The sequence below is a fragment of the Lissotriton helveticus genome, chromosome 5_1 (assembly GCF_964261635.1).
Source record: "Lissotriton helveticus chromosome 5_1, aLisHel1.1, whole genome shotgun sequence".
Classification (NCBI taxonomy): Eukaryota; Metazoa; Chordata; class Amphibia; order Caudata; family Salamandridae; genus Lissotriton; species Lissotriton helveticus.
In genome coordinates this window covers 1,227,991,585-1,228,011,323 of record NC_136065.1, presented here as the reverse complement: position 1 = coordinate 1,228,011,323, position 19,739 = coordinate 1,227,991,585, and positions in this window count along the sequence as shown.

Here is a 19,739-nt window from a genome sequence, read left to right as displayed (position 1 = left end):
ACACACTGCTGTCTCTCTTACACACACTGCTGTCTCTCTTACACACACTGCTGTCTCTCATACACACACTGCTGTCTCTCATACACACTGTCTCTCACACTGCAGGTGTGGGTTGTTTCCAGCTCATCACGGCTCTCGAAGGCACCGCCTCCGGGGATTGATAAACATGCAGGGGCGCGACTGCTTCGTGGGAGAGCAGACCAGCGGGATGTGCTAGCGCTGAGAAGCCATGTGACGAAGGATGCGCCTACCACGTAATCAAAGGTCGAAGTGCATTAAGGGGGGGGGGGGTGGGTGCAGGGTCAAAGGCGTGGTTAAAAACACAAACTAGTGGGACCCTGGTGCAAAAAAAGGACAGTCTCGGCCCCGGTGCCACTGAACCTGCCGCACATTAATAGCTTCGCTCCTGAACACAGGACTTGTGATGCTGGTATAAAACACATAGAAGGAAGTGGAGGCGAAAGCAGGCCGTGGGCTTGTATTTACGACAAATGGGGCCGTGATGGGCTTGCAGGGATGTGTCAGTGTCATTATATAGAAATTTGCTATGTAAATACCATAAACTCATGTATAAAAATATACATCGAAAACACACTTACAGGTCAGCTGGGGCCCCAGGGGTCGCTATCAACACAACCAGAGCCTGGACCTGTGATGCAGATCGCACATCTTCCAAGTGTGTGCAGTCAAAGCGGAATTCACAACTGTTTTGCCAAGTTAGATAAAAATGCCTGCCAGCTAAAACCTTTAACATTTCCACTGACTGTGAAAATTACAGCACAATTGGCTTTCTAGTACAGACGCTCTCATAGTCGAAACTGGACTCCAAACGTATCTGCTGACGCTGCACATCGCTCACAGCCTGGTTTAAAAATGCATATTTTCATTCATACCAGGCATATAAAACCTGCACAAATGTTTGTTTCTCTCAGCACACATACATATGCACATATCAGCGCATTCTCATTTCTCTTTTACACACAGATACATATATCTGGGTACACACGCACGTACACACTCATTCAGACAAACATTTGTCTTGCTCAAACACACACATATGAACACACAAATATATACAATATAAGTACAATAGAAGTAGCATATATGACGGTCTCCACACGCATGGACACACACTACTGTCTCTCTTTCATACACACATGTGAAAACACATGCGCACACTCAGCGAGCAAACACTTGTCTTACACAGACAAATAGTACCCATTCCCGACTCTCCAGTCCATACACATACGTGGACACACGTGTGCACTGCACGCTCAAACAAGCACACACTTGTCTTACACACAAACTACTGTCGGTCTTCAAAACACATGTGAACAAACAAGTGCACATTAAAAGCAAGCACACACACACATCCAAAAACACAATTTGTGTTAACTTACATTTGAAAACAGTAGCAGCCGTTTATGTGCAGGTCTTAGCAGAGCAGGGCTCCCGGCTCAGAAAATACTTTGGCCAGAGGACTACCCTTCTTCACTGCGAGAATGGAAGGGGTTTCTCAGCACACCGCACAATTTCCATGAAAATAACGTAGTGGCATGAATGACTAGAGACTCAAAAAATAAATACATTGCTGATGGTAAAGTTACCCAACTAGAGTCGCGGCTCGCAATACTCGCGGGGGTCTCGGGGAGGAGGGGGGTCTGTCGCGGGGGGAGTCGGGGGGGGGAGAACAGACTTGCACAGGGGTGGGGGGCCACGGGGAGTTTAAAATAAAGTACAAAGTAGCTTAAACTTACCTGACCGGGTCCGCCGCTTCTGCTGCTTCTGCTTCTGGGCCGAGTCCGTCGTCTTCTTCCGCGCAAGTGGGAAAGAAATCCATTCTGGCCGTGCAGCTGCCATGAATTTGTAGCCTGCCTCTAGGGGCGTGGCTACGGTCCAACTCCGACTCCCGACAGAAAGTAACAAGCGGCAGCAGGACTCGGTGGGATTTTACACCACGTTTACACCTTGTGCACTTACAAAGAAAACAAAATCGCACATTTTAACTAGTTTGTCTCGGTATAGGGTTTTCACTAAGGAAAGAAATCCATTCTGGCCGTGCAGCTGCCATGAATTTGTAGCCTGCCTCTAGGGGCGTGGCTACGGTCCAACTCCGACTCCGGACAGAAAGTAACAAGCGGCAGCAGGACTCGGTGGGATTTTACACAACGTTTAATTCATAACGTGACTTGTTTTACGCCTGGAGCGCAGTAACTAGTGCACAACCTTATTTTGAAATGTTATGATGCAAATAGTTTACATGCTTAACTCTAAAACGCAAAATCAATCCCGGCAACAAAAAACACCCAGAAAGGCATGATGAAAAAAGGGGCGGGACTTAAAAAAGAGTCAGAAACGCCCACGATTCGCGTTCTGACCGGGAAAAAGTCATTGAGAACTATGTCTTCCAATGGCTAGCCTCCATATATGGAGCTAGCCAATGGAAGAAGGGGCGGGTTAAAGTCCCCTATACTGTTCTAACATTAGATTTCGCCTGGCGAAACGCTGCTTCCGCAGCTTTCGACAGGCGAAACCTAAAAACAGGGGAGTGAAAGGAGAGAGCAGGAAAAAAGAGGCAAAAGCATGAGAAAGCACTCAGAAGAATGGGGTAGAGGAAGGAGAAAGCAGTAAAGAATGAGGTAAAGCAGGAGATAGCAGTGGGTTCATATTTTGTGCCACCATTGGGGGTCCTAAGATTACCTGGTGATGTGGGATTATATCTGGCGAATGGTGTGGATGCCATCCAATCCAGTGGAAAGGCAAGTGCTATCTGTTTAAAGCTGGTGTTGTGGCAAGTGTTTTGGGTGCAATCTGGTGCTGTGCCAACTGCTGAGCATACAGTTTGTTGCTGTAGCAAATGAAATCTGGTACTACAGTATATTTAAATATCAAGTTCCAATGCCATAGCTCACAGTGAAATCCATGTTACCAGTATGAGCAGTCCTGCCCTGACTTGAAATATCTGAATATTTTGGCAAATTCTGTATGTGGAAAGCAATAAATATGGTGTCCGCTTAAGTTTTTCCGGGGGGGGGGGGGGAGCACAAATTTAACGTCATCCATCCTCTGACATGATGTATGCCAGGTGGGGCATAAGAAATACTGGGGAGCAGGAGAAGTCATGGGGCATAGGAAGAAGGCTGCATATGTTCCCTTACACCATAGGATTGTTGTGCCACAGCCATCTCTTTCTAGTGTGGCCTTTGGTAGATACCACACCTTATAGCAGTTGTCAAAGAGAAAAAGCAGAGCTATAGCCAAGAGAGGCTCCTATCCAAAGATGAAAAAGTGCAGGCATGCAAACGGTTGAGAAACCTGATGCAAATGCTCAATAGAAGGATCTAGCTGCCATTGTCTGATTAGCAATTTCTAATCTGTTTTTAGGTCACCACTATTGCATGCACCACATTATTCATACACAGATGATCAAGGCACTATAACTAAATTATAAAAATTATGTAGAATTTGCATTTGATGTTAACATGCACAAACAAATAACATTTAAAATATATGACAAATGTATTTATTTTGAAAATGTGTTCAGCTAAATATATTCGAATAGAATTTAACATATTAAATAAAATAACAACTTTTCTCATCCAAATTGGAAAATAAAACATACAAACTTAAATCTGGGTAACTGTTGCAGGTTAGGAATAGCAAACATCTACACTCTTGCTGAAATTTAACAATCACATTTTTCAATGAGTAGTTTTATACCGTTTTTGTTCACGGGTTAGTGTCCTCAAAAAAGGAACTGTAAATGTCTGTAGTCTTGTGCAAATGTATCAATTACTTTTTCAATCAGCTGTTTACTTTCATCCTTTTTTGCTCAATGTATGCTCATCTTGCACGAAGCAATCATCTGCCATTTGCAACCTCAATCGGGTTTTCACCCTTGTCATTGTGCCATTGTGCTGAAAGACTTTCCACTGTTCAAGTGGTCACTGGTAATGTGAGAGCAATGAGAATTACTTGCTTGACTGATGGAAATAAATCTGTGTGGTTTAGCAATCCAGCAATCCATTGTCAAACTGCTCATCCTTCGTTGACCAGATCTCAAACCATGTGACTTCTTGGGCGTCCAGGTTTTCAGTGTCATACATTCCTCGGATGTTTGTATTATGGCATTGGCTCAAGTGCCATTTTTGCATGTGTTTTTGGTAAAATGAGAACAGACTTAATCCTTTCTTGTTTTCATTGCCAAACCAGCTTTCTAATGATGTGATGATTGAGTCCATGCATGGCACATAGACTGGCAATAGTATTCTTCCACAGAAGAGGACCCAAAATTAGAACAAAATACTTGCTGGCCAAACTGTTTGGGGACACAAAGTTCGATGTTCAATTTTTATGCCATTGTTTGAACATTTGAAAAATGTCGTTAAATTCCACTTCTGATTTTTGTCTGTGGTCACGAAACACAGTCAGAAGGTCTTGCATTACATACCTTGAGGATATTGAGCTGAGCAGCCTGGGGAGCTTGGTTTACAGATTCCAATCTTGATGAGTAATCTGAAATTATGGACAAGCAAACGAGAAAGCTCACTGTGTTTGAGGACTATTGCAATTGAGACTCATCCTGACGGGCTTTTCCTGATGCTGTAGTAACCAGTACGCTTAATTGCTTAAAAATCTCTTAAAAGTTTTGAGCTAAAAAGGATAATGCTCTTGCATTTTACTGCCCAATCTGCTTCACTCAGCAATGGCACAATGGGAATAAGAGATCTTCTTTTTGCACTCTCATGGAAACACTTGATGATGGCTTTTTCTGCGCCAATAGAATTCTGTATATCAGGAACAAAATTCAGGTCATTAAACACCAAATTATGTTTATGCAGCACAGTGAGCAAAAGCAGCTATAGGAAATTTACTTTTTATTATGGCTTGACCGGCACCTTCCTTTCCTGCCATTGTAGAGCATCCATTATATCCTTGGTCGTGTGTTTTTCTAAATTTAATCCAAATTTAGAACATGTATCCATAATCCATTTGACATATTGACTAAGGATACTAGAACTTCTTTTAAGGTTTCTTCACTTTAGGCCTGATTCTGATGCGGTTAGGAAAGCATTCCCACCTAGGGCTTGATTCTGATGCGGTTACGAAGGACTCCTAATGGCATTTGCTCCTTCCAAATTGTATCGGAAACTTGTCTTCCCGACCTAGGGCCCAATTATGATGCGGTTAGGACCATATGCTCTCATTGAAGTCAATGGTAGTCCAACCAAATCATATCTGGAAGCATCCGGATGCATCGTACTCCTTCGGTCGGACTCTCCCGATCCGAGTGGGTCGGACACCATTTCCAAACCGATTCGGTCGAGAAACTTTCCAACCCGCATCAGAATCAGGCCCTAAATGTAATCAATTCATGTTCAACTCAAACTTACGTATAAGGTGCATTAACCAGTACATTTTCCAGATGGTTCCTAAGGATCAGATCTCCTGCTTCAATGTGATATTGGTACAGATTTTGCATGTTTCCAGATGTACTTTTTTCCCACTTAAATCAATGTCATTGTTTGCTACAGAATAAAATAGTGGACAAAATTGGAAATAACTTTTTCGAATTTTCTTCAACATGCTTGTTGACAGAGCTGTATTTTGGCAAACAATACTTGTTTATGGTTTCTTTCTGATCTCCAAAAAGTGAGTTGCACCCACTTGTGCGCTTTTATGCCAAGACTATAAAACATGGTTGGGTGCACTTTCATGGAAGCCTTTATATTTAGTGAAAGGCATTGTTAGGAATGCTCCTTGTGTCCAACATGGACTGGCTGAGGAAAAACTGAGCAATACTTGCAAGTCACACTTTTCAGTTGTGGAGAGTAGCTAAGCCATGGTGAAAATTGATTAATCCACACATGACGGAAACAGTGTGTACCACTGGAATCCTTCTTGAAGTCATACTTTTATAGTGGGGTATACGTATTTATTAGTAGATTGTGTTTAAAATATTCTTTTAGGTATTTTCAATGAACTAAAATACAATCCAATATCATTTACCAGAGCATCAATATCATGGCTACGTTCTGTTGGAGCTGAAACTGGACCTGCAGAACTGTTTGTGCTTGGATCTACTGCCTCCTGTTCGCCATGTCTAGATTTTTTTCTTGTTTCTTTAATATCAGATTCTAAATCATCCAATTTTTGTTTTGTATTTCTTTTAGGGATTTCCATTTTCAAGAAATGGGGATCATTAAATACTCTGCTCAACACTAGGCTGGCTGTATTGAATAAACTGTGAGTTGTAGATGACATGCAGGGAGTTGAAAATATCTTTACATTTCTCTTGCCAGGAGAACCAAGCTTTTCTTTCATAATGTATAGTTATATTCCTAAAATGAGATTTGTGAACGTCAACTAACTCACATACAATGCACTATTTATTGAATACAGCCCTGTATGCAATAATAGAAACTCGAAAAAGGAAAAGTGTATGTGTGTGGGTATATGTTCACATGTTGACACACACACACATGTCCACACAAGACATATATGTGATATATATATATATATGAGATTGTAAAATTGTGTGTACGTGGTTGCTATTCCTAACCTGCGACAGTTATCCAGACTAAGTTTATATGTTTCAATTTCCAATTTGGATGAGAACTGTTGTTATGTTATTTAATATGTTTAATTATATTTGAATATATTTAAGTTAATACATTTTCAAAATAAATACATTTTTCTAATGAAGGATGAGCAGTTTGACAATGGATTTCTGGATTGCTAAACCATACAGATTTAGTTCTATCAGTCAACCAAGCAATTCTCATTGCTCTCACATTACCAGTGACCACTTATACATCGGAAAGATCTTTCAGTAAAATGTTACAATGAGAAGGGTGAAAACCTTGTTGAGGTCGACAATGGCAGATGATCGCTTATCATGTTTGTGCATGATGAGCATACATTGAGGAAAAATTTATGAAAACAAACAGTTGATTGAAAAAATTATTGATACATTTGCACAATGCTACATAGGTTTACAGTTCCTTTTTTGAGGTCACTAACCAGTAAACAAAAACTGTATAAAACTACTCATTGACAAACGTGATTGCTAAATTTTAGCAAGAGTGAAGATGTTCGCTATTCCTAACCTGCAACAGTTACCCAGATTAAGTTTGTATGTTTTATTTTCCAATTTGGATGAGAACAGTTGTTATTTTATTACATATGTTTAATTCTATTTGAATCTATTTACCTGAACACATTTTCCAAATAAATACATTTGTCATATATTTTAATCGTCATTCAATTGTTCATGTTAGCACCAAATGCAGATTTACATTTTTTTTTATAATTCAGTCATAGTGCCTTGATCATCTGTGTATGAATAATGTGGTGCATTCAATAGCGGTGACATAAAAACAGATTGGAATTTGCTAATTGGACAGTGGCAACTTAATCCTTCTATTAAGCACTTGCATCAGGTTTCTCAACCCTTTGCATGCCTGCATTTTTTCACCTTTGGCCAGGAGCCGCTCCTGGCTACAGCTCTGCTTTTTCTATGCTAACTGCTAGAACGTGTGATAACTAGCAAAGGCCACAAAAGAAAGAGATGGCTGTGGCACAACAAACCTATGGTGTAAGGGAACATATGCAGCCTTCTTCCTATGCCCCGTGGCTACTCCTGGGCTCCAGTGTTTCTTGTGCCCCACTTCGCACACATCATGTACGAGGATGGATGACGTTAAAATGTTGCCCCCCCCTTTGGAAAAACTCCTGCGGACGCCCATGTTTCCAGGATCAATTACTTTTGTGATCAGCCTTCGCGCTGAACGCTTTTTATACCCCTATGCTATCAGTTGCCATATTTATTGCTTTCCTCATACAGTATTTGCCAAAACATTAAGATATTTCAGGGCAGGACTGCTCATACTGGTAACAGGCATTTCATTGTGAGCTACAGCATCCAAACTATTTTTTCAGAATGCCAACGGGACGCAACTGCATGCTTCTATCATCAGCATATGAAAAGGCACCACTAATTAAACAAAACTCTTTATTTTAGTCAAATTATTGTGTCCATGGTTTCTGAAATGTCAACCGTTCTTGCCCAATGTCCATTGTTGGCGTATTGATGCTCCTTAAATGTCAGTGATTTGGTGTTATTGTTTTGGGTTCTGCATATATTAATGGACCTGCTTTGGCTTGTCACTGGGAACTTGATCTGTATTTACACGTGGCTACTGTAAACTATATACTTTCATTAGGTCATAGAAGAAAAAATTACAAATTGTTTCAAAAACATAAGAGCCTTGCACCACGCCCACATTCCGGCCAACGGTGGGGATTAGAAAGGGCAGGCACTCCCCCTAACTCGGATTTTTCCCTTTGCTGGGGTCCACCTAGGACTAAGCTCGCTCCAGGACAGTGAATTGTGCAGCAGCTTATGCCCTGAGGAAAGAGACCTTAACTTAGCATTGAGACAAATCTACCTGTAATATGATGTATAATGATAAAAACAGGATGCACACTGAAAATAACTAATATAAAGAACTCTGCTTTAAACCAAACCTAGATTTCAACTGCAAAGTCCTCCCACACCACTATTAAACACATGCTGCCTTTTTTCCCAAAAAGAATACACGTACGCTCGAAAACGCACTGTGCAATGCATCTTCGAACCGAAAGAGGAATAGCACAATCACAGACTGCCAATGGCAGACACTGCGAACTATTCACATTCCGTCATCACGCTTGCGCAAATCGCCATCAAGGTGTTGATGCTAGCCACATGACCTTTCCATGCTTTTTTTGTGTGCTCTGTTTGGAACCCATCTACTTGGATCCATCACTCGGTGGGGGTGGTAACGAGGTGGCCAAGCGAAACGAGCAAAAGAGACGTACAAAATAAAGTCCAAATGATAGGAGTAGGGATAGAAGAAAGAAAATAATAGTGCACAAGGGAGCACCGATGGAAAGGGAAAACATTTTCTCCCGGTACCCATAAATTAGGGGTCAAGGTGAAGAAGCGGAAAGGTTGTGGAGTCACGAGGTCCAGAGTCATGAAGAGTGGTGACTGACGGTCAACTTCTATATTTATTTTTTATAAACTCTGCCAAAAGGAACCTGGTAACATGGACAAATGGAACAGTAAATATGCTCTGGCCTAATTTATTGGTAACAAAGAGGCTACATTTTAAATGCCTTGCAGGGTTAAGGCATCTGCTGCTTAGTTCTTTATGTGCCAATCAAGTTTTAGTTTAACGCGCTGGAGATATCTGTGTTTTGTCTAGTCACGGTTTCGACTCAAAGTAACATAACAAAGCTCATTGCGTGACATGCAGATCACATATTTGTATTTTATGTAAATTGGTAAAAGGTTTGGATGCAGAGCTCCTTTTGTTACTTGCAGTTCATATGTTTCAAGGGTAAGTCTATTAGGCAACAGCTTGACAGTCTTCAGGAGTAAAGAGAGGGCCAGCCACTCCTAGCAGCAACATCTGACTCCAGGTTAACAGATCTGGGATTAGCTCCAAGAGCAGATCAAAGGCTGGCAAGAGAAAAACATCTGACTAGCAGGAAAAAACACTCCAAACTACAGGCAAAAAGACGTGGATGAGGCAAAGGCAAAACTGGCGAGGAGGAGTACCATCAAGTAGTAGGAAAGCTACTGAAACCGGATGAGTAGGAAAACTATTGGAACCGAATGAGTAAAGTACCCAAAAAGGAACTAGGAAGAAGCTATCATTATAAGAACAATTCAGAATCAACAGGTTTTGTTCAGGTTCGTTCGGCATTTAGACAGGAAGGAGAACTCCCAGGAAGTGATGGTAAAGTATCTTGCCAAGGGAAGAAACCCAAAGAAAAAATGAAAGAAAAGGGAACTAATCCCCAATTCCTAATCCAAGAAGTGGACTGGCAGAATGCAAATTAGGAGCAGACATGTGCAGTGTTACAAAGATGCTGTGCATGGCAGGTCCTAACTTGCTCACAATTCACCACAACAGGCCAATTCTCTGTGCGCACCATGGAACATAAAGCCACATAGACAACCTAGATTGTAAGTCCTTTTTCACAGGTGGACGGAGAGGCTGACCCATGTGGTCATCTGTATGAGGACCCAGAAGGTCCTAACAAGAAGTTTAAACCATTCTGATGTAGCATTATTTTCTGGATTTGTTTACAGAACACAGCCCAGGAATGGGTATTCTTGACCCTCTAGTACAAAGAAATTTGTAAATGTGCCAATCTGAAACAGTAAAACTGATGGACTGTAACTACCTAGAAACCCACTGGCCATTACTTTAGGGAGGTGTGTCCTACATAACAATCAAAGCACATATTAATCGTATCTACTTGTGGTCAGCAAACACTTTAAAATGGTTTCTTTGAAGGAGAATAAAATGTAATACTACAAAATTTCACAGCTTTTTAAGAGTTAGCACATAAACAAAATGGTTATATGGCACAATATTGACCACTGAACATTGATTCACCACAATAGCGCTGTTGGACATGGCCCTTCTTAGGGGATTTCCCTAAAATGTTTTGCTTTTTTCTTCATGGTTTTTGCGGATTCTCTTTTTGTGGCCTTAGGATTCCAGGCACTTTCTCATTGTAATGCTATGTGAAAGTGCAACTGCCCTTTCTACACAGGCTAGGAAGTGGTGCTTGTTTGATTGGTTTAGGTGCCGTACCTATGAGTAAACTGTAAGAGGTATTCCACATACCAAGGGGCAGGTACTGCACTGGCTACTAGTGGGCTGCAGAACTAATTGTGCCTCCACAAGAATAGCCTTTCAAACATGTCTCAAGCCTGCCACTGCAGGCCTCTGTGTGCGCAGTTGCACTTATGCTCAGGCTTGCATTTCTAAACCATTTAGCCAATGCTGAGTGGGACATTCACTGCCACTAGGTCACCCCTATGGTAAGCTGTGAGGGGTGGAACAAGTGGTAGGGGAAAGGCAGGGCAGGTACTCAAGTGAGTTCCCTGCCCAGGTAGTGAATAATCCCCATGTGGGTTTTCCCTACCTAGGAGGTCTGCTGTTCCCATGAGTCAACATGGGTGCATTGCTGAATGACTTTTAAACTACAGTTTTAGCATACAGCAGGGAGTAGCCTCATAGTGTTTTTTTAAATATCTCTCAAACCTGCCAGGCCTTTGTGTGTGCACATTTCCACTTATGCTCAGGTTGGCCTTTCTAAATTATTGCCTAATGCTGAGGGTGCCTTTCACTAACAATCCAGTACCCCATGGGTGCGCTCTGTGGGAGGAGGGTAGAGCAAGTGATAGGTGAAAGGCAGGGCAGGTACATAAGTGTGTTCCCTGCCCAGGTAGTGAAGAACCCCCAAGTGTGCTTTAACTACCTGTGCGGTTGCTCTCCCCATAGGTTGAATTGGAGGAATGGCTGAGTTAACTTTAAGCTGCAGTGGTGGCTTACAGTGGAGCAGCCTCATGTTGTTTACTATCATTGGATTCACATTGACAAATCCTCCCTTGAGGTAAAAGTGGATTTGTCATTAATGCTTAGAAATGCCACTTCTAGAAACTGGGCATTTCTCTATGCTAAACTCTTTCATGTACATTTTAGTTTTACTCCAGCCCACACTGGAGGCTGGGGGAGCACACCTGTGCATTCCCCAGAGACAGCCATAAACACTGGGCATGCAACTGGAATGACAGACCTCTGCCTTTTGAGGATTTAGCTGAATAGATTGGGGGTATAGGTTTCAACACTTGGCCTCTGGCAAGTCAGATCATGGCCCCACTAAAGATTAAGCTTTGCATTCCAAGGCCTCATGGCAGTCAGGACTGAAATTTAGGGGAGACCTCTGTGTTTCAAAGGGGAACCCTCTGATGCACCCCCAACTTCGAAGGCACACTACAGTATACCTACAGGTTTCATACTTCAGTAGGGCAGAAACACACTTGTGGGAACATGGGACCAGACATACAGGACCACTAGAAGACTCTGTTGTCCATAAGGAGGAGACTGCCATTGGAAAGTACGGAGCACCCTGCCTGAAGAGTGGCTGGCCTAGGCTGACAACGTGCTGCTGTGCAGCGCCCTGAAGGGTGCTCTCCAAGGGCTTTTTGACTTGCCAATGATCTTTGTGGAGCTCTCTGGGGCATCAAAGACCTCGAGTGAGAGACCTGCACATCTACGTGTTTCACGTGGAGAGCGGTGCCCTCTAAACGCCTACTTAGTCAGCTGGATCTTGACTGCAGTGTGGTGTGAGCATGGAACTAAGCATTGTGTCTGGAGACTGGATTGTCTTGTGAGGAGTCCCCAAACTGTGTCTGCATCTAAAGAGTGTGGCCCCTGCACGGGACCCACGTCTGGGCATACCCTTCCCACATAGGGTGAACAGAAAAACACACAAGATGATGGACGGAATGTTGCATGATGGCAAAGCCAGAAACTGGTCCTAGGATGCTTGATTCCGGTCCAGGGAAAACATGGCTTGGCAGTTAGAGCTGGACTGTTCCTCTGAGGCAGAGGATCAAGAGTGATTAGCATATGGCCATGTCTGAACTGTGGTGGCTTGGTGAGCAAAATAATGATGGATTAAACCCAGATCTGTGCCTGGGGGTGAATGTTTTGCCATTGTGCAACATTCCATCCATCATCTTGTTTGTTTTGCTGTTCACGCTATGTGGGAATGTAATGCCCAGACGCGGGTCCTTTGCTCACTACACCACTGGAGTAAAGCTATCATGGCTGAAGATGGCTGACAGCCAGAAACCAGTCCTAGGATGCATTATTCCGGTCCAGGGAAGACATGGCTTGGCAGTTCGGGCTGGACTGTTCCCGTGAAGCACAGGGTCAAGACTGATTGGCATATGGCCATGTCTGAACTGGGGTGGCTTGGTGAGAAAACTAATGCTGGATTAAACCCAGATGTGTTACTGGGGGTGAATGTTTTGGCATTGTGCAACATTCCGTCCATCATCTTGTTTTTTTTGCTGTTCACCCTATGTGGGAAGGGTATGCCCAGACGTGGGTCCCTTGCTCACTACGCCACTGGAGTCAAGCTAACCTGGCTGAAGATGGCTGGTAGCTAGAAACCGCTCCTAGGATGCTTGATTCCGGTCCAGGGAAGACATGGCTTGGCAGTTCGGGCTGGTATGTTCCCATGAGGCACAGGGTCAAGACTGATTTGCATATGGCCATGTCTGAACTGGGGTGGCTTGGTGAGCAAAATAACGATTGATTAATCCCAGATCTGTGACTGGGGGGAATGATTTGCCATTGTGCAACATTCCATCCATCATCATGTCTGAACTGGAGTGGCAGAGTGGGCTAAAGAACGGTGATGGATTAAACCCAGATCTGTTGACTGGGTGTGAGTGTTTGATTGGTTCAGATGCTCCGTCCATCACCACCCCCTTTTGTACCGCTTTGTTTGCCATAAGTTGGCAGGGTATGCTCAGGCTTGAGTCCCTTGCTCACTTTGCCACTGGATTCAAGCAAGCCTGGCTGAAGACGGCTGAAATGCCAGAAACCAGTCCTAGGAAGCTTGTTTCCGGTCCAGGGAAGGCATGGCTTGGCAGTTCGGGCTGGACTGTTCCCATGAGGCACAGGGTCAGACTGATTTGCATATGGCCATGTCTGAACTGGGGTGGCAGAGTGGGCTAAAGAACGGTGATGGATTAAACCCAGATCTGTTGACTGGGCGTGAGTGTTTGATTAGTTCAGATGCTCCGTCCATCACCACCCCCTTTTGGTGCTGCTGACTGCAGCACCGTTGACAATGCCAAAATGCAGCGATGTATATTGCCATGCACAACGTGGCAGGCACCACGCGGTGCCTTCCACCTTGTGAATGGGAATGAGGGTACCATGGGTACCCCCAGTGCACATACACCCTCCCCCCACACTGAGGGAGCCTGCAACAGGCCCCCAATCCCAATCCCCACCAACCTTACCCTGGCGGAGGCATCTCCCAGGGCACATCATAATAGGTCCTCCATGGCTGGGCCTTGTCAAGTTGTTCCTGATTGAGAACAACTGATCTTTGTGGATATGGTTGCCCTGGGCCCCGTGATCCTTGCAATCCCAATCCTGCTACTCCAGTTCCTAATATTCCTGCTCCACTTGGCCGCAGTCCCTTTGGTTCTATCCCTCTGGTCCTATTCGACCTGTAGTCACTTATCTTGATCCTTTAGTCCACCTAATCCTCCTCCGTCTAGTTCCTTGTTCTAATGGCCCGGGTACACCTCCTGATCTGACTTGTTCTCTTGGTCCTCTTCCATCTTGTCGGGCTACTCTTGGCACTCCTGTTCCATGTGATCCTGGTTCTGCACTAACTCATCCACTTGGTCCTGATCCTCCTTGTTCAGGTCATCATGTTCTTAGTCACCCAGCTTGGTCATCCTGGCTGTGGTAATCTTCCTTCCCATTGTCCTGAGCCTCCTTTTCCTCCTTGTCCTGGTCTTCCTTGCCCTGTTATGCCAGATCTTGATCCTCCTGGGACTCCGTAACATGATCTCCGTGCTCCCCTTGGCTGTGGTCTAACTTGTCCACCTTGCACTTGTTTGCTTAATTGTTGTCATGCTGGATCTGCTTTCCTTGGTATCCGCTCCTGTTTCTCCAAGTCCTTCCAGATTCTGTTCTCCTAGTCTTCCTAACTTTTGGTGTGGTTTGCCTAGTGCTGATCTTTCTATTACGGTCCTCAGTCTGTGTTTTCATCCTTGTTTTCTGTCTCCTCGATATGATCCTCCTGCTTCTAATCCTCTTTGTTTGGGTCTTTGTATGCCCAGTCCTCCTGTACTTTCTGGTTCTTCCAGGCCTCCTGCTCTTAGCTCTTCCTGGTCCTTTTGACGCTCATTTCCCGGTCTTTCTGATTCTTCGTTCTCACCCAGTTCATCTGATTCCTGGTTTACAAGCCCCAGTTCATGTTGGTCCTTTTAGTCGACCTGGCTTCTTTTGTCATGGGTTTCTAGTGTCATGGTCCACTTATCCCACTTCTCAACCCTTTTCCTCCTGCCTTGGCTCTCTGTGGTCCTTCTGGTCCTGTGACTTGTCCTCATGTTCCTTCTTGCACTGCACCCACTGATCTGGGCCCTCTTAGTATCAGTTTTCTTTGTTTGGGTCATTCTGAGGCTGGTCATTTTGGTTCTCTTCCTCTTGGCCATCCAGGTCCACTCCTCTTGGTTTTCCTGACTCAGGCTGTTCTGGTCTGCCTGATCTTCGTCAAGGTGGTCATGCTACCCACAGGTCCTGGTATTTCTAATCCACTTGATACATTGACCCTGGTCTTAAGTCACAGTCCCCCTTGCACTCCTGAGCCGGTTTCCAGTCCTTGTCATCTTGAACCTTTTGTCCCTCCTTGCAATGGTCCTTATGGTTCTGGTATCCTTGTACTGGCCCACTTGTCATCCTGATCGTTCCAACCCCCTTTGCGCTGGTCCTCCTGATTCTGATATCCTGGTACTGCCCCTTGTCTTCTTTGCATAGTCTGGTCCTAATCACCAATATACTAATGCTACTAATCTTTCCAGCCTTCTCGGATCTGGTCCTGATGCCCCTGGCCCTGGTCCTCCTGCTCCTTGCCCCCGTGTTTTTACACCAACTGGCCATGGTCGTCCTTTTCTGGTCCACTTGGGCCTGGCTATTCTGTTGCTTATTCTCCTGGCCATTTTCTTCCTACCCCTGTGGACTGGTCCTTTGCCTGGTCCTAATATCACTGGCCCTGATTCTCCTTTTCCTCCTTACCCTGTTCCTCCTGGTCCTATTTTCCCAGATTTTTCTGCCTCCCCTTTCTTTGGTTCTGGGACGTCTTAGAACGTATTCATCTGGCTGCCTGGATCCCTGGTCTGACTTTCCTTGTTCTCCTGGCTAATGTCATACTCTTCTCATTTTGTGTTGTCTTTATCTTCCTCCGGATTCTGTGTCCACTGGCCTTCATCCTCCTGGTCCTGGCCTTTATAGTTCACCTGGGTCCTAGTCTTGGTCACCTTGGTCCCAGTCATTTTGGCCCTTCTTGTCCTATTGTGCTCATCACCATAAACCCTGTCTCTTTGACATCCCAGCTCTTCTTGGTTTCCTCATTTGTGGCCCAACCTGGACCTGTTCCATGTCTGCCACTTCCCAGGATTAAAGATGTGATGGCCATGTTCAAAACTGAGCTCCAGGGACGAGACGGTAGATGAGCACCAGAGAACATGTGAAAAGGAAAGAGAGAGGAATAAGGAAAGGAAAACATGGGAGAAGGGTAACGGGGACACCAATAAATATTGGGAGACAAGAAAGAGAATTTAAGCAGAAAGTAATGTGACATAGAATATTTGAAATCTTGGGATACGAGCATTGGCAAAGCCAATATCCTTGGCTTATGAATGAAAGTGCCTATTGTGTTACTGATGGGTTTAGACAGTTGACATGTCCTCATATATGCAATCTGCCACTCATATTTGAACTCATGTATGCTTAGGGTGTCCATTCATTGTAAATAGATTCCCATCAGTCACCAACCGAACCCGCCCTTCATCATCTGGGATTCCTTATACCAACAAGGTACAGTCACCCTAAGCGTGACTGTATTAGCACACATTATTAGTTGAAGTTATTGTGTCCTCTCCTTCACTTCTACATAGTTAGGTGCCTCTATGACTTCTTGCTACTCAGTGTTGGTTTAATTGTTCAAAGCATTAACTTGCCATTTCCCTAAAATGTATACATTTAGCCATGACATACAGAATGTTAATCCTGGATAAATACTAGGAGTGTCCATCATATGGCACCACAATTATGCCCCGGTTTTCCAGATCAATGTAGAAATAACCTTAATACATCAGTGATGGTCGCCATCATCCCAGGGCCATCATTATGTTATGGAAAATTGCTCAAACTATTTCAAGAATTAGCACCATTATGTCATGACCGCAATTATGTCAGAAATATACACAATATGTGAATGGGTGGGCACCAATGAGCCATAAGATAGCCAGTATTTCGTCAATTATTGGCATCATTAGGTCATGACCGCCAGTGTGCCAGAAATGTCTATAATTGTGTAAAAGACAGGCGTCTTTATTCCATGGTCACACCATTATGCTTTAGATGGATATACAGTTGCCATGACTGCCCATGATGTGTTAAGCATGGGCCTTGATTGTGGCAGGTATTTCCAGAATGTTCCCAGCAGGGTAGTAATTGTGTTGTAGCAGCCAATAATGGCTGTATGTTCCTGATACAAACATCGGAACTGCAGGGGAAAAGGACTCTCTACAGCTCACCAGCTCTGACACTTTGCTTCTTGACACAACGGTCTTCCAAAAACTAAAACTCGATATAGACCTTCTCAAGCTGTGCACATAGAGTCTGGAATTCTATCCCACCTACATGCTGGACTAAACTCTGTCTTGCAGCTTCTAAAAATGAGAACTCAAACAAATCCTTCTTAACTCTTACTTCCCCATCTCCTTCACGTTAATACCTCACATATATGTCGAGGTAGGACTCGGAGACATCCCTGGGCTTGTGATACTTCAATCAGGTGATTAGCCACGCTCTACAAATTCACGTAACATAACAATGCACACATCCTATCCTATACATAATTTGATGGGTTTTTGATGGGGTTGTCATTGCAGGACCAAAGATGGCCAGGCCACATAACGTGAGGTTAAGCTCTGACACTTTGCTTCTTGACACAGCGGTCTTCAAAAAACTAAAACTCGATATATGTGGAGGAGTGTGGCTCAATGGTTAGAGCGGCAGACCCTGATGCAGAGCTCTGGCCCGGGACCAGGGTTCAATTCCCGCCTTGGCGGGTCTTGGGCTCAATTTCCTCGGACCTGACAATTCTCACCTCGGTACCTATTCTAATCATGGGCCCCACACTGCAACTCTGGGCAACAAGGTAGAGTGGAATGCCCACAGCTGACTGGCAGATGTTAAAGCCTGACCTAGCCTGTGGGGCCCAGTGGTTTAGGTGTCATATGGGGTGTCCGATGGTGACTGAGAAGCAGTGCTCAACAAAAGTGAAAGAGTGTGAGTGAACAAGTGAGTTACTGGAAATAGTAAAATTGGGTAGTAAAGGAGAAAAAGACTTTAATATGCCCTCCTTCACTCCCAAATTAATAAAAAGTGCGAAGTGGCATCAACAAATAACCACTGGAGAGAATGGAAGGTCGACATGTTTCTGCAGATTCGATGGATCCAAAAAGTATCCTGCTGCTTCTTCAGGACCATTAACGCTACTGCTACAAATAGTATAAAAAGGTAAGAGATTACCTGGATATTAGTTATATCATCCTTCTCCTGGCTAAGTGGCAGGAGAGAAACGCTCCACCTCACCTGGCTACAGCGCAGGTAAACGGAGCACCGCTCTGTCCGTCGGTACTCTGGACGTCCCTCTGGGCTGTCGGGGGAGGGAGTTGATGCTTTGGACAAAATGTTTGCATTTGTGCCAACTTGGAGGTGGGGGCTTGGATTGAGGAAATGCTCCTTTAGTCAGGCTAGGCTTTTGATATTGGGCATAAAATCGCAAGCTGTTTATTATAGGTGGGAGGGCCGAAGTTGAATACTATGTTTAGGGGTTAACCTGTCTTTTTATAGCATTCGAAGACTATTTTATGCCAATTTTAGTATTCAATAGTGTTCTTTTTAGGAAGGCTAGTGCATGAAGACTACTGATATGTGAGTGGTACTTCTTGAACACTAACCGAATACTAAGCAAATACTTATTTGTAATCGCATAGTCTTCATTTACAAATCAGAACATTTAGTGAATACAAACAATTTGAATACCACTGGACTTTACACAGACTACTATTAACATTCTATTCAAGCTGCTGCTGAATGGTAGATGGGCTCATTTATTATACTATTATTATGCCTTATTTATTATACTATTGTGGTAGTATTCAATAGTGTTCTTTTTGGGAAGGCTAGTGTATGAAGATACTGGAATGTTGTGATGCTTCTTGAACACTAACAGAATACTTCTCAAATACTTATTTGCTATTCAAATAGTCTTCATTTAACAATGCAGAAAAATCAGTGAATATGAATACTACAGGGCTGTAATGAATATTACCAGACTACTGATCACATTCTTCTAATCAAGTGTTGCATGCTGAATTGAATGATATTGTATGCGAGATTTGTATGAATATGAGCTATTATGTGCTTACTACTAACATAATAAAAAGATGTATGTGCAAAGCATTTTTGTCCAAACCTTTGAAAGCTTAACTGAATGGTATGGCTAGGTTAATAATATTCTATCACAATACTAACAAACAAACATGCATGTGTGTGTGTATATATTTTCATTATTATTAGGATCAATTTAAATTAATAGAGCCTAAAATGCAGTGCTATTCTGAAAAAGAGTACCATCTAACTAGTAATAAAGTTTACAAACTGTGGGTTTTTTTCTCTAATCATTGTAGGTACTCTTAAAAACCCTAATATATGTGGCTGTTATAGTAAAGGAATACACAGTTCCACAATAAAAATGTGACAGTTATAGTAAAAGAATAAGTGAAGTGTTGAAACAAATTTGTGTCTCGAATCGCGAACTCTGTTCAACAACCCCTGATTAGTTCACTTAACCTCCCTGTTCCTAAGAAAAAAATTGCAACATCTGGCTCTCAAGTGTAAAAATATCTTGTTCTCAAATAAAGCACACTCTGATGTCTTTCGGCCAAGTTTGCACTATATAAAACTCCACTTCAATGTTTTACTTTCAACACAAATTCAAATGTGTCCTGTGTCTCACCTGCTTCTACAATAGTTGGCACAAACAAAAAATAAATAAAGACTTCT